The sequence below is a fragment of the Pteropus medius genome, unplaced genomic scaffold (genome assembly GCF_902729225.1).
Source record: "Pteropus medius unplaced genomic scaffold, Ma_sr-lr_union100, whole genome shotgun sequence".
Taxonomy (NCBI): domain Eukaryota; kingdom Metazoa; phylum Chordata; class Mammalia; order Chiroptera; family Pteropodidae; genus Pteropus; species Pteropus medius.
Genome location: NW_024351648.1, coordinates 1266667 through 1281243, shown reverse-complemented (window position 1 = coordinate 1281243; position 14577 = coordinate 1266667). Strand labels below are relative to the sequence as shown.

Sequence of the window (14577 nt, the reverse complement as noted above, 5' to 3'; positions counted from 1 at the left end):
ATGGAAGGATGGGAGGGAGAGAGGATAGGAGGTAGGAAGGGAGGGTAGAAGGAATGAAGGAAGGAAGCATGGATGCATGAATAGGTGGATAGATAGACAGAAGATAAATAGTATATTTAGGTCTACAGTTATGCCTTTATCTCTGTAAATATATTTGTTACAGCTTTCTCTCTTCTTACACATGTAGCCATGGTTGAGGCATACCAACTCAGGCAGTGCACACACAGACCTCACTTTTATATAATAAGAGATGTTTAACTTCCCATTGATTACTTCAGAATGAAATTCTGCCCTGTGGCCTTCAGTGATATGCAGAATCCTGCACAGCCCTGAAGATATACATCAGACTCCCTGGTTTATTGGGTACCTGGAAGCTATTTAGATTCAGGGCAAGGGGAGTGATATGTGCTGCCTTTGGAAAAGGGATCATCAGCTGCACTGCACTGTGCCTTTAGCGGGTACTTCAATGTCAAAGGTATTAAGGATCATCTTTTTCTTCCCTCAGTCCTATCTGTATCTCTGTACCCCACCTCTCCCTCTCATTAGGTTTAATGTCAGTGACTACTAGCTGGCCTGGAAGTGGAGATGTCAAGCTGAGCCTGCAAAGCTAGCAAGTAGTTTATGAGCCCTTCCAGCTGAAAAGAAGTAGGACCTGGTGGTGGTCCTTCCATGTGGAAAAAGGAGATACATTTCTCATACGTTTGTCGGAACCAATTACACACATGTAGATAAATTATTTCTGACACCTACTACATTTGTCCTATTTGTAGCCATCATAGAAAAAAAAAAAAAGAAAGCAAAAATTAATAGGACATAGTCACATGACATTCTACATGCTAGCAAAGGATCCAAAATTAGAGATTGAATTAATGAATTCATTTATTGGGACAACCGATACTTAGGTTAGAGCAAAAAAAAAAAAAGTCGTATTTGCACATCTGTGTTCGAACATAATAGCAACAGCACAAATGGTTCAATGCTCTAGGACAGCAGTCCCCAACCATTTTGGCACCAGGGACCGGTGCTCCTATGAGAACCTAATGCCTGGTGATCTGAGGTGGAGCTGAGGCGGTGCTGGGAAGCTTGGATCATTGGCGCACTGCTCACCTCCTGCTGTGCAGCCCAGTTCCTAACAGGCCACTGACCAGTACTGGTCTGCAGCCTGGGGCTTGGGGACCTCTGCATTAGGGAGGCTACCTACATATTTCTACAGGCTTGTATTTCACAAACTTCTAGTAGAAAAATTAGGTAGGGGAAACTTATCAGTAAAAGTGTTAGCTAATATTGTTGAGTGCTTAAGTGTCCCTGATTGTTTTACTTGGATTAATCTTAAACCTTACAAGCACCTTATAAGATAAGAATGATGACTACAACCTCATCTTATAGAAAAGGAAACTGAGGCACAGAGAGGTTAATGGCATGTACAAAATCTCGTAGGGGTCAGTGTGGACCCAGGCAATCCGATTCTAAAGTCTAATCCACTTAAATACCACACTATATTGTGTCCCATTATTTTTATTGGTAATAGAGCTGGGTAAAACATTAATCTAAAGCCCCCAGTGGTTTTGTAGAATACGATATGATAGCACACATTTTGTTCGTTTACTTTCAATTTTATTTTATTTATTTCTTTTCTCTTTTTATGCCTACAGCACCTGGTCTTCCTATGTGGTCTTCCATCTGAGTACTAACCAGGCCCAACCCTGCTTAGCTTCCGAGATCAGACGGGATCGGGCTTGTTCAGGGTGGCGTGGCCGTAGATGTCCATTTACTTTCATTTCATCCATGTGGTAGCTAAGAGGCTTTAATACCATTTTACAAACGATAAAACTGCAGTGAGAAGCCAGGGAAAGTCTATTTCACAACTGAGACGGGGCACTTGGGGTTAGGGGCTTAGAACTAAGAGCTCTAATTTCATATTAGAAGGGATTAATGCCATCTTCACGCACTGAAACGGGAAAGAAGGAAAAGGCCAGCTCCTTGTTCTCAAAGCGATAATTAAGGAGGAGGAGAACCAGAATGGAATGCCATGAGAAGACTGAACGGGGCATCACGCAATGCAGCATCACTATGCTCTAAATGATAGACTTTCCGCAAACTCCATTCCCATGGGCTCCTAAATTTGAAAACGGACTTAAGAAAGAATGTTACTGTGAAAACTTTAATGAGTAAAAAGCCTTTTTGATCTTATAAAATCAAAAGAATCTATCACATTCCAACCGCGTTTCAATCATTGGACCATAAAGACTTGGCTGGGTATACATGTGGAGAGGAAACAGAAATATTCCAGAATAACTCTAGGTAGATCAATACATCTGCTTTGACTCTAAAACTGGATTCTCTTTCTGGGTCAAAAAGTGACTGTCTAGGTTCTTCTGGAAAAACTGAACACAAATTTATCAGAATCGACATTCTATAGATGACAAGACGCTGAGGAATGGGGAGCTTTAGAGGAGAGTATATAAAAAAAAAAACCAAGGTTGACCAGTGTTCTTGAATGGGGAGTCTTTCACTTTCACTGTTAAAAGGGAAAGAGCAGGAGGAAATGAATAATTATCTTCATGAGAAGGGGTCAGGGGTGGTCTGCTCACCGAGAGCAAAGCCAAGGTCAATGGTTGCTGTCTTTTGGCACCATTAACCACAGCTCTTGTTTATGCAGTTTGCATTCTGACTGCTGAGGAGTTTTAAGCTATTCAATGAATGTCTTCTGTCATGTTCATTTTCAAAAGGATATAATTTCCTATCTCAACTGTAACATACCAACTTTCAAAGGAAGCTACTGTGGGTAGGTGGTGATGGCACTGTGTTTCCTAACTGGTGATTAGCAAATTTATTGCATGATAAACCATTTTCAGTGCAGTTTTGAAAAATAAAAACATGCTTCTTCCTGAGTAATTAGTTGCTCTTTACCGCCAACAAACTGTAATTTTTATTCCTTTTACACAAGCCCATTTATTAGGAGAGAGAGCTAGCAAGCATTTATGCTTTTGTGTTTATACTGCAAAGAAGACATGGCATCGAAAACCTGCTATGAGAATTCTGAATGCTGTTATATTTTTAAATCCACATTAATTATAGATCCACTTATTCTTAGAAAAGACAGGAATTGCAGCAGGATGGTGGGGAGAGGGGAGGGATTCGGGTATAAATTGCCTCCCAAGGACCCCACTGAAATTTCCATAACATTCACCACATGACACTGATCTGTGAAAATTGACATGAGGATTTGAAAATTGGGACCGAGGGAGCCCAAGCATAAAATAACTTCAATTTTGCCTCTCTCTGTCTCTCAGAGGAATAACGCGTAGGACTGACCAACACAACACAAACAAGCGAAGAGGGAAAAAAAAATCCAGGGAGAAGGATAGGAGTTATTAAGGAGAAAACACACTTCTCACTCACAGAGAGAAAGGATGATCAATGGATTTAGTCACAGAGAAATTCAAGCAGAAAATTGCTGCTGTTTTTTATCTGAACAGCAGAAAGTTTAACCAAACCAGAATTCTCAAGTCTGAGAAAGGCAGCTACAACTACCTGTGGACAAAAGAGATGGCAGTTGGTTCTCTGCACCAGAGGAAAACGATCCGGCCCTCTCTTACTCTTTGATTATATAACGAGTAGATTTTTGCATCTGAAATGCCCTAGGTCAAGGCTAACATTCATTAAAGTCCCAAATAGTTTCAAAGTCTGTGAAACAAATAATCTACTTGGTTCCGATGCCTGTCCTTGGATGAAAATAATACCCTAAATAGTATCCAAAATGAATGTGAAAATGGTGCACAGTCCACGGATAGTCTACCTGCTAAGAATGACAGATGGGAAATCATTCCTGACAAAGGAAAATGTAGCAGCCATTCCTCACCTGGCAAAAATATTTAAAGAGCAGCTCAGATTACACTATTTTGACAAATGCACCTGTAAAGTCTGAGGAAAACAGAAGGGTTAAAAAAAAACAACAACAAACCTTCATTTACTCAAGCCTTTGGCTGACCTGGGTTACTTCAAATGTAAGAAAATGGAGAACTCAATTACTTGAACTACATACTTTTGGGTGAGAAGCAGTTAGCCACACTTGGAGAGTGACTTCAAAGAGTGTCATTTCCAGCATCAGGATTTTTAGACCTACTGGAATGAAGAGAGTATTTCATGTGAATACCTATCTGCTAGTCCTCTGCGAGAGAAGTAAACGATTTGACTTTCCTCTAAAATAAGTTTAAAATGTTTGAATACTATTACAGAGTATAAAAGCAGGTCTGAAACAAACAAAAACATAGAACTTTAATTAAAGCCCTCAGCCCTTGGCACTTATATGATATTAGGGAAGTGACTTAATTTCTCAAAAGCTCATTTTCTTCCATAATAAACCTAAAAAAGAAGAAGAAAAGAAAAGAAGAAAAAGAAAAAAAAAAGAAAAATCTACTTAAGGTAGCTGGAAGAAATAAATTAAATAAGCTATGGAAGGTTTGCATCCTATAGTAAGTGTTGAATGAATATTAGCCAATAATATTTTATTTTAATATAACTTTAGAAGTTTTACTTCATACAACCTAACCAATAAAAACTCTTAAATCTGAACATTAGAGTTTGCACGATGTTTTCATATCTATTTTTTTCTCACTTGACTCTTGCATTAATTTGGGTAAATCTGGCTTCGGTCACCAACAAATCTTGAAACTTCAGTGACTTAACATAGAAAAAACCTTTATTTTTACTCTCATAAACGTCCAACACAGATGCTTCTGGTTGGGGCACAGCCTTTATCATGGTGACTTGGTGTCCCAGACGCCTAATGTGCGATCCTGTCATTTTCTAGGGCCTAGAAAAATTCTGTGTGTGTTCAGCTGGCATTTGGGAAGTCAGCGTGGAGGGCTGCTCAGGGGAGGTTTTTATCAGACACATCCTTCCACTTAAATTCCGGTGACTACAAATCACATGACCCCATCGAACTGAAGGGAAGAACGGGAGCTGTTACAGGGAGGTCTGTGCCCAGGAGCCGCAAAACTGTTTCTGCCCGAATCTTCCCTGACAAGCCCAAGGCTACACAGACTAATTGTGCTTCCTCTTCTTATAGATGAGTAGGACTGAGAACAGTAAGATGACTTCTGCGAAATCGTAAAAAACTCGAGCTCGTTAATTTTTCTTCCATACCCCTCGGTGTCCCAGCGAGGGTAAAGATGGCTTGAGAGAGAAATGGGGACATAGGCAAGGTCATCAGGGCTCTTGTCTGTGCCTTCTTTTCACTCTTCTTGTCCAGCTTCAAGGGGCTTGGGTCACTTTGGCCAGGGAAGAAAAGAATGAGACAGACCCTTTCACAGCAGCATTTTTAAGGGCCTAAAGTTTTCCCCTACCCCTCTAGCAATCATGATTACTAATAGGGGAGAGAAAGCCACATCGTCAGGAGGGGACAGTGTTTGAGGCTTGGAAAAGAACTGAGAACCAGCTCACACACTGGCTGGGTAGTGGGGCCTCTTGGGCTCGCTTCTCTTGTCCAGAAGAGCAGCTGCTTTTCATTTCCTGCACATCAGAATCCACAAAGGGATGATACGGAAGTGTTAAGACCCAGCTTGCTCTGCCACCTTTTCTTCCAGAACTGTCCACATAAGAAGGACAGAGCTTCTTGAGTTACCTAGGGGCTCAGAGATTCCACCAGGTGTCATTTTAAAACGTGCTAGGAAATTGCAAGCCTGTGGCCGGAAAGGTCTCATTTATCATCTCAGATGCTTTTAGGGCTAGAAATAAAAGAAAAAAAGAGGGCAAAAAAAAAAAATCTCACAAGATTGTGCACGAGAGGCATTCCCTTTTCTCACCTGGAATAGATACGAATAAATATTCAGATGGCGTAAGATAAAAGGCAACTGGAGTTTACTGCTAAAGAGTCTAAATTCTTTTGCCCAAAAGACAGTTATTTTCTTTCACCTCAAACAACTCCAGGATATTGCCCCGGGGCGCTGGGAGTATTTTGTTATTTTTGGTGTGAAATATTATATTCCCTGGTGGAGGTACGGGAGATTGTATTCCTGTCCATTGATTCCCTGAGTTGACACAGCAAGCCGTGCCGGTGACCCCACCATTCGGAGTTGCATCCAAATGTGGGGCTTTTCTGCTGAAGATTCAAGGAAAATCCCAGAGACTGGAAGAGGCCACCAGGAGTCAAGGCACGGGAGCATCTGTGAGCTCTGCAGGGCAGGGGTGGGCCTGTCACGTGGCCACTTCCTCACCTGCTGTGATGGTCTGTGAGGTCTGATGAGCTGCTCGGCATAGGGAGTTGATAAAAACCCCCATAATTCAGGCCACTTGCCAATCAGTGATCACGGGGATTGAATCAGGTGAAATATAGTCTCCACTGAGTTTCCCTCTATTCTTACATATAAATCAATCTCTTTCTGCTGGTGAAAATAAGCTGGCATGAGAACACAGAAAGATGTGTTCTCTTTTTTTTTTTTTTAACACCTTTTTTTTTCCCTACCATCATGAGAGCCCTGATACATCTCAGAGACACACAAACTTCTAGGGAGGGCCGATGGTATGAGAAGAGAGGTACAGTATCAAATTTCACCGAAATGTCTCTCCTCCGGGTTCATTATTTTTCACTTCGTGCTGCATTGGGTCTGTGATTTTCCCTAAGATGAAGATCTACAAGACGGGCTGTTTGCATGCTCTGGATCTCATTTATTAGGAAGTGAAGTACGTAATGGTGAAAAATAGCTCCACGGGTTTTCTCCTTCTCTGGGGTATCTCTGCCACAGCACGGCTCACTGCACACACAGTCAGCCACCAAAATAAATGGAAGGGGAACCGGGCCGGGGGTGCTCAGCGTGGAGACCCTCCTCCACACCTGCTGGAAGTCGCAGACAGCCCGCCCCCTCCTCTCTGCGCAGGCGTTAGGCTGGAGGAGGGTCTGGGGGTCACTAGCATGGCGCCTGCAAAGACATGTGTGAGCCCCACGCCCAGTCATTTATTTTCCTGAAGGAGTGTGTGTGTGTGCGGTGTGTGTGTGTGTGCGTGTGTGTGTGTGTGTGTGTGTGTGTGTGTGCGTGCGCACGTGCAGTCAACACTCAAAGGCTGATGGAGCAAAGCGGGCTTCTCCGCCTCCCAGTCTGGGGGACGCCTTTCTTAAGTCACCTTGAGGACTCACCAGCAATGAGCAGAAAATCCCTTAAGTGCAGAAAAAGGTTTTAAAGATGGTGGGAAGAAGAGACTCGGAGTTTGATTTTTTTTTTTTTTAATTCTTTATAAAGTACATAAATAATTCACACTTCTGCGTTTCTAGCTATGTAAGAAACACCCTTCTCCATTGACACGCCTCAAAGCTCTTGTGACCCCTATGATAACACTGATATTCTGGGATGCTGAGATACGGAAATGACGCCTCAGAGTCTTGCAGTAGGTCCAAGAGCGCAACTCCTACACGAGTCTGTTTAGATCCTGTTTTCCACAAGGCAGAAACCTTGGCTTTTCTGGCTATATCATTGCTATTGATCCATATTAATGTACTTGCACTGTGTGTTCAGCTTTTTCTTAAGCACTAGGAAAGAAACACTTTCCAGGAAAGATAAAAGGTGTAAGGAGAGAGATAAGTAGTATGCTATGATGCAGTTCAGTAAAGCTTGAAACACACACACACACACACACACACACACACACACACACACACAGAGAGAAAACACAGATTTTGAGAGCATGAGTGATATAGGGCCTGAGACACATCTGCCCATCACTGGGTGAGGCACTCTGTGTCACCTGACTCACTCAGCTTCACAGCACCTCTGAGATGCTAAGGGATGTTAGGATGCCCATATCACCAGAGAGGAAACAGAGAAGCTGAGAGAAATTAACTAGTTTGCCGAAAGCCCCACAGCTCATCGATGAGAGAACCACCATTTTCACCCAAGCTGAGATGCCACGATACCCAGCTGAATCACAGTGGCACCCACGTAAGGCAGAGACCAGGAGACTGACTTGAGCATAAAAGCACTGATGGTTTCTCCAAAAACAATTACTCAGCTATCTTTCTCTGCAAGGAGTCTGAGTTGCCTGCAGATATGTGCCTGCTTTGGATTTTTAAAAGCAAGTAGAAGCCCATTCTACCCCCTTATGTGGATGAAAGCGAAGACCAAGTGAGTGAAGTGACTTTTGCAGGGCGGTATAGATAGTAAAGAAGTTGAGATTGGTATCTGGGTCTTCAAGAGGCCTCGCTGCTCTTGGCCATGAGGCAAGTTAGCGAGGGATTCTGCTATTCCTTTGGTTGCCAGGATCGACTCCACTGTTCTAGAAGTACAGGTATGATTGGCCCCCTGTCTTATCACCCATATAAGGCCATTGGTCACAGGAGGAGATGCATTGGTAAGTCACGAACATGCTAAGCAGGAAGAGACCCTCCGGAAGTTCAAGACTTTTACTGGATGTGCTGGTTATGCTGTCCACCTGAGCCGAATGCAATTCTGTTCTTGGTTAACCGATTAGGTATTACTTCCTGGCCATCCTGCCATCAAGTTGTTTCATTTAAAGGGTTCATTTAAAGGGTTCATTTAAAAGGGGTTAGATATCATATAGCTTCAATTTTAAGAGTTTCTTTTCATGTTTGTCTAACATAGTTCCATCTCACTACTGACAGATCCCTTCTAGCTTTATGGATCATCTCCATAATATTAATATTTTCCACCCTAAATTATGCATACCTCAGTGAATGCTAATAAAAATAGCTTATTTACTTTTAAGATAAAGATAAGAGATTTTTTTGCAATCATTGTCTCTTAAGTCTTTATATACTTCAATACAGCTTGATTTCAGGGGAAGGAAGGAAGGAAGGAAGGAAGGAAGGAAGGAAGGAAGGAAGGAAGGAAGGAAGGAAGGAAGGAAGGAAGGAAGGAAGGAAGGAAGGAAGGAAGAAAAGAGAGAAAGAGAGAGAGAGAGAAGGGAGAGAGAGGGGAAGGAAAGAGACAAAAGAAAAAAGAAATTCAAAGATGCTAACTGTGAAGGCCTCCAACAGTACACTCAGAGAGGTGAAAAATGAGAAGTTGAAAATAGGGTCGCAAATTCTGAAACTTATTTATGGCAACAGCAAATATTTTAAAATTTAATTTTAACTTCAGAGAAGTTACAGAAAAAAAACAAAACAAAACAAAAAAAACTCTAAGTTTACAATCCAACCCAGTGATCATACCTCAAATGCACTAATCTTGGCAACTGAAAACAAAATTATAGGGTAGGAACAACCACACAAAGTAACCCTTATTTGTAATTACTATAAGTGTGGGACAAAGAAAAAACATCCATGCCAGCGTTCTAAGAACTTCTCAGCCAAGAGCACCTGGGGCTAAATTGTGGGTGCTTCAAGTCGCTGCTGCTGAAGGCAGGGAACGGCAGAAAAGCCACCTTAGGACACATGCTGGACACAGCGGCAGATCTGCCCCGTGAAAACATATCCCTCCTGCTCCAGCTATGTTCCAAAGCAGCCTCCACGTTTTACGACAGGCAAGGTGGTGATGGGAGGAAGAAGGGCTTTACCATCAAGCAGACTCTGACTCTGGCCCCTACAAGGACATCTGCTAGTTCTGTGACCTTGAGAACGTCCCTTAACCACTCCCAGCTACATCGGAAGAGATACAAACTATCTTACGAACTCTTTGGAAGGTGAAATAAGTCAAATTATTTTACTTTTCTCCTTGTAGGTGGATATCATTACTTCTGGAAGGTTTAAGTTCAAAATTAAGTAAGTGGGCCATTTCGAATTTGAGAGTTGAATAGGAAAGCATTCCAAAGGTTAAACTAATACTCCTACCTGGCATTGCTGCCTCTGGAGAACAGTGTCTAAAATAAACAACAAGGTGCCCACAACCTGTTCTCTCTGCTCCTTTCAAGAACATGCAGCAAGCAGAGGCACAGGACGTAGTTTAGGCACTTTGCTTTGGTAGTGGGATAAGAAAGGGATTTAATATTCCTACTGAATCCCGACTTGTGCCAAATGCTCCTTGGGTGTACCAAACACAACTTTTGTTTAATTCTCTTCAACATCCCTTGGAAGTGGATATAATATTTGCATTGGTGCCGATACGAAAAATTGAGGCTCTGCTAAATAAAGAAACTCGCCCAAATTCACATACCTTGTTCAGCAGGTTCTTCAATGACGTCGTTTTGTTCAATGCTGCTTTGCTATAACATTGAGGTGGCGCCATAGGGACTTAATTCTTGTTTGTATCAATACTTGCATTGGTGCAGATGAGAAAATTGAGACTCTAATAAACAAAGTAACTTTGCCAAAATTCACATACCTTGTACAGCAGGTTCTTGAATGACGTCATTTTGTTCGACACTGTTTTTTCTTGGCAACGTTGATGAGATGCCATAGGAACTTAACCGTTGTTTCTATCGATTAACCTATGGGAAAAATGGTTTTGTTAATACGTTTCCCTTAAAGTTGCAGAAACTATCGATGATACTAAGTGAGAACTTCCCGTAATTGCCAGAACCAGGTTTTATATCTGAATCTTTTTCAGTCTAACTCTAAAATTCACGATGACATCTTAAAGATTTCCATAGAAGTCAGACTCCAAAACTTCTCCAGTGTTGTAGCAGCTTGCTCAGCTGCCGTAACAAAATACTATAGACTGAGAAGCTTAAATAACAGAAATTCATTTGTTCATGGTTCTGGAGCATGAAAAATTTAATATCAGGGTACTGGTCAATTCTGTTTCTATTGAGAGCTCTCTTCCTAGCTTACAGATGGCCACCTTCTCACTGTGAGAGAGAGAGAGAAAGAAAGAGAGAGAGAGAGAGACAGACAGACAGACAGACAGACAGAGACATAAGTTCTAAATCTCTCCGGTTCTGTGGTGTCTCTTTTCATAAGAACACCAATCTTATTGTATCAAGGCCACACCCTATGACCTCATTTAACCTTAATTACCTCCTCATAGGCTCTCTCTTCAAATACAATGACACTGGTGCTTAGGACTTTCGCATATGAGTTAAAGGGGACACAACTGGTCCACAGCGAGCATCTTGCATACATTTCTATGGTAAACATTTGTTCTGAGACTATTCTCTACTTGACCTCAGATATGCCCCCTTCCTCATTTCAATTCAGTGAGTTTCTAAACCCTATATATAATCTCTTTATATCTTTTCTCAGGTTATTATATCTCCTTAGATCAGATCTGCATCGACTCTCTCTTTGAGTATAGGAAAACACTCTAAAGGATTCCCCGTGTTCAGAATTTCACCTTCTCAGATGCATCCATGTGGTTGTGCAGATGCCCACAGCACAGATAGCTCACTTCACACTCTCTCAGTCCACATCTGAAAACCGTTCATCTGCTTAACAAATAAAACCCATCTGACTAGCATTCACCATCATTTCCCAGCCTGCCTCTCCAACTTTATCTCCTCCTTCTAAAAGCCCTTTTGTTTTTTATTAATATAACTTGCACCAGGCGACGCACTAATCATTTGTTTGCTTATTCGCTTATTCTTTTTATTGAATAAGCATTTATTGAGTGTCATTAATGTACTAGGGTCCTAGGCTTTGAATGCCCAGCAATGAAACATACAGACACCATTTCCGCCTATACGTGGGTGACCAAGGAGACAGACATTAAGTGAGGTCTCAGGAATTTTCTTCCTTTGCTTTTTCTTTAGGTGAGGTAATATTTAAAGATATGATAGCTGGGAATTTTCCAGAGCTTTTGAGAAAATTTTCATACATAGATTCAGAAATCACAGCAAATGAAAGACAACTATAACTACATACTTCATACTGGAAGCACATTTATCAACTCTTATTCTCCAAGTCCAAGCTCAAGTCGTCCTTCCATGAGAGTTGCCCCATAGGAAAAATTGGGAAAACATATGTCTGCTAAAGGTCATGCACACAGAATATATAAAACTAAACAGTAAGGAAACAGATGACTCGATTTATTAAAAATGAGGAAAAGGTCTGAAGAGACACTTTACCAGGAAAACATAGAGGTGGCAAGGAAGCCCTTGAGAAGAAGCCCAACATCATTTATACGGAATATGGAAAGTGGAAACACAGTAAGAAACCACTGTACACGCAAAAAAATGGCTAAAGAAGAGTGACAATATGAAGTGTTGCCAAGATGTAGAACAGCAGGAAAAACATAAACCCCAGGGCTGTGTGTGCACGCCCCTGTTCACTGAGATTTGATGAGTTTTACCTTTTTCTGCTTTTTTTTTTCCCCACTGATATCTGTTCATCCATATGTGTAATTTTTGGTGGGGTGCATGAGACAGCGATTGCACAGGTAGAAAAACATGGCAAGAAGGCACAAGATGAAGGAGGAGGAGGAGGTGCAATATTTATTTTGATGAGAATAAAGCAACTCTTTTTTAAAACTCAAAAAGCACTCTGTATGTCTATTTGATGTTGACACTAGAATTACAGCCACTTTCTTCTCTTTAACATCTTCTGGAATGGGCTAAAAATCATGCTAATCCTAACTTTGCTAGCTAATACTTGCAGAGCACTTATCACGAGTGCAGTTCTGTATCAAGGATCCCGTCTTTACAACAACCCTTCAACGTAGAGTTTACTTGGCTGCTCTTTCTCTCCCTACCTTCTTTTCTCCAAATAACCAAATGTTCTCTATGAATGGAATCAAAACAGTGATTTGCCTCTAAGGCAGAGGCCATATTGAAATTTCAAAGCAACTTTCAATTCTAGGCAAAGTATCCAGATCCATATAACCTTTGTCACGTTAAATCTCTTAATTACATCTACAGCCATAGACTCATTTCAATGCTCTCTGCTGGTTCAATGCATGGCTATCACGTTCTGTGCTCTTAATCTGAATGAATGGTGGCTTGCCGTGACACACAACTCCAGGGGGCGCCATTTAGATCCTGGTTAATGAGGATGGTGCGGCCTGAGCTTACGATGTTCGGTCTGGGCAGCATTCAACATGGTGGTCCTGGGTAATAGATTGAATCCTCAGAGGTGTCTTGTTTGTAAATCTGTGTTAATTTGCTGCTCTAGATCCTCATCTGGTAACATCATAACCATGAGACATAAACTTTAATGAGTGAACAGACTACACCAGGTACTTGACTTACATTATTTCGTTTAGTACTTATAACGACCCTGGATGTAAACACAGTTTTTGCACTGATTGTGCAGTTGAGGTAGCCAATGCGTATGGAAAGTAAGTAGCCAGCTGGGGAGAGCGTGCACAGGCTGGAGTAGATCTCAAGTATTTGGAATTCAAGCCCCAGGATGCTGATTTCAAGTAATCAGGCATGAAAGTTAATATGCTTCCTCTAATTCTGGCTCCTCACATTCATTTTTCTTTATGAATGTTCTTGGATTGTTGAGTTGTTCCCTCAGGCTGTATTGGAGGAGTTACTGGGATCAGCCTTTCTTTGTGCTGCACTCTGGGGAAAAAAAAAAAAAATCTCTTCCTAAAGTGAGTGATGATGATGAGTCTTTCAAGACGTTCAAGGCCATTGTGCTAGAAGAGGTCGTCGGGAGCCAAAACCCATAAAACACAAGGAGGAAGTTTGGAATCTATGAACCAAGCCCTCGGCAGTGATGTGAAATCATCAGGTCAAGCAAGGACTTTGCTCAGCTGAAAAAGGTTCACCTCCAGACACCTGGAAAAGTTTCTCTAGCTGACTTTTCCTCAACAGGACTCCAGTCTTTGCCATGCCCTCCCCTTCTCTGGTTTACTTTGCAAATATTACAACTCGTGTTATGAATGTGACTAAGAAAAATCTTCTTTCTCTTCTCTCTCAGGCATTCGTCTGAAGTCAGATGTTCTTTGGTCCTCTCCATGCTAAATTTAGTTTATTAGTTAATTCATGTTACGTGTGTATGGAGTGGAACCACAGCTTCTAGGGTATTTTTTTTTTCTTTTGTTCCTCTACAACTCTAGAGTTCAAGGCTCTGAACATTGTCAAAATACTTGACCTAGAAAAACAGTCAAGGCAATGCACTATCCTGCTGGTTGGGCTGGGGTGATAAATTGCATCAAACATTTTTGTTTTGCTTCTAGGACTTGGTGTCTCAAGTAGAAACTGGCTTCCTTCCCTTGCTACTGGCATTTGAAATTAAAAAGAGGATGATGCAGCTCAAGGCATATTAGTACCTCTTAAATGTATCTTCTAAACTACTTTATAGAATTAAAGGCATGGAAGTGTTTTTCTATGCCAAACAAATTAAAGTTAAGCAGAGACATACAGTAACTGGAATTATAACTTGGAAATACAGCAAAATGACTTAGAAATTTTGTGTTACTCAACCATGCCCTTTGGATGGACTTTTAAAACTATATGCAGAGTATTTTTCTCAAATGCTCCCTGTAATTTTAGAATGATGCTTGAGTCCATAGACCACCATTCTAAATGTCCACCATTCGCACTTGGTTAATCGCTTTTACTATGAGATTAGGGTATCAAATCAGCTACCCAAAGACCAAGTTCTACCCTCTCTGGTCAAACCCAGCCTACGAGCATATTATGATTTGTCCACACAGCACTTTTTTTTTTTATGGACTAACCTATAAATCTATAAAATTTCATATAAATTTGGGATATCTAGGTTTTAAATTCTTAAAAAATGAA

At 41.3% G+C, this 14577-nt stretch overlaps 1 non-coding gene across 1 annotated transcript; it reads right to left on the bottom strand.

Annotated features, from left to right (window-relative positions):
- Positions 1 to 1643: 1643 nt before the first annotated feature.
- Positions 1644 to 1762, bottom strand: LOC120587364 (5S ribosomal RNA). The gene has a single exon (XR_005648947.1). It is a non-coding gene; the product is annotated as a 5S ribosomal RNA (ribosomal RNA).
- Positions 1763 to 14577: the final 12815 nt, after the last annotated feature.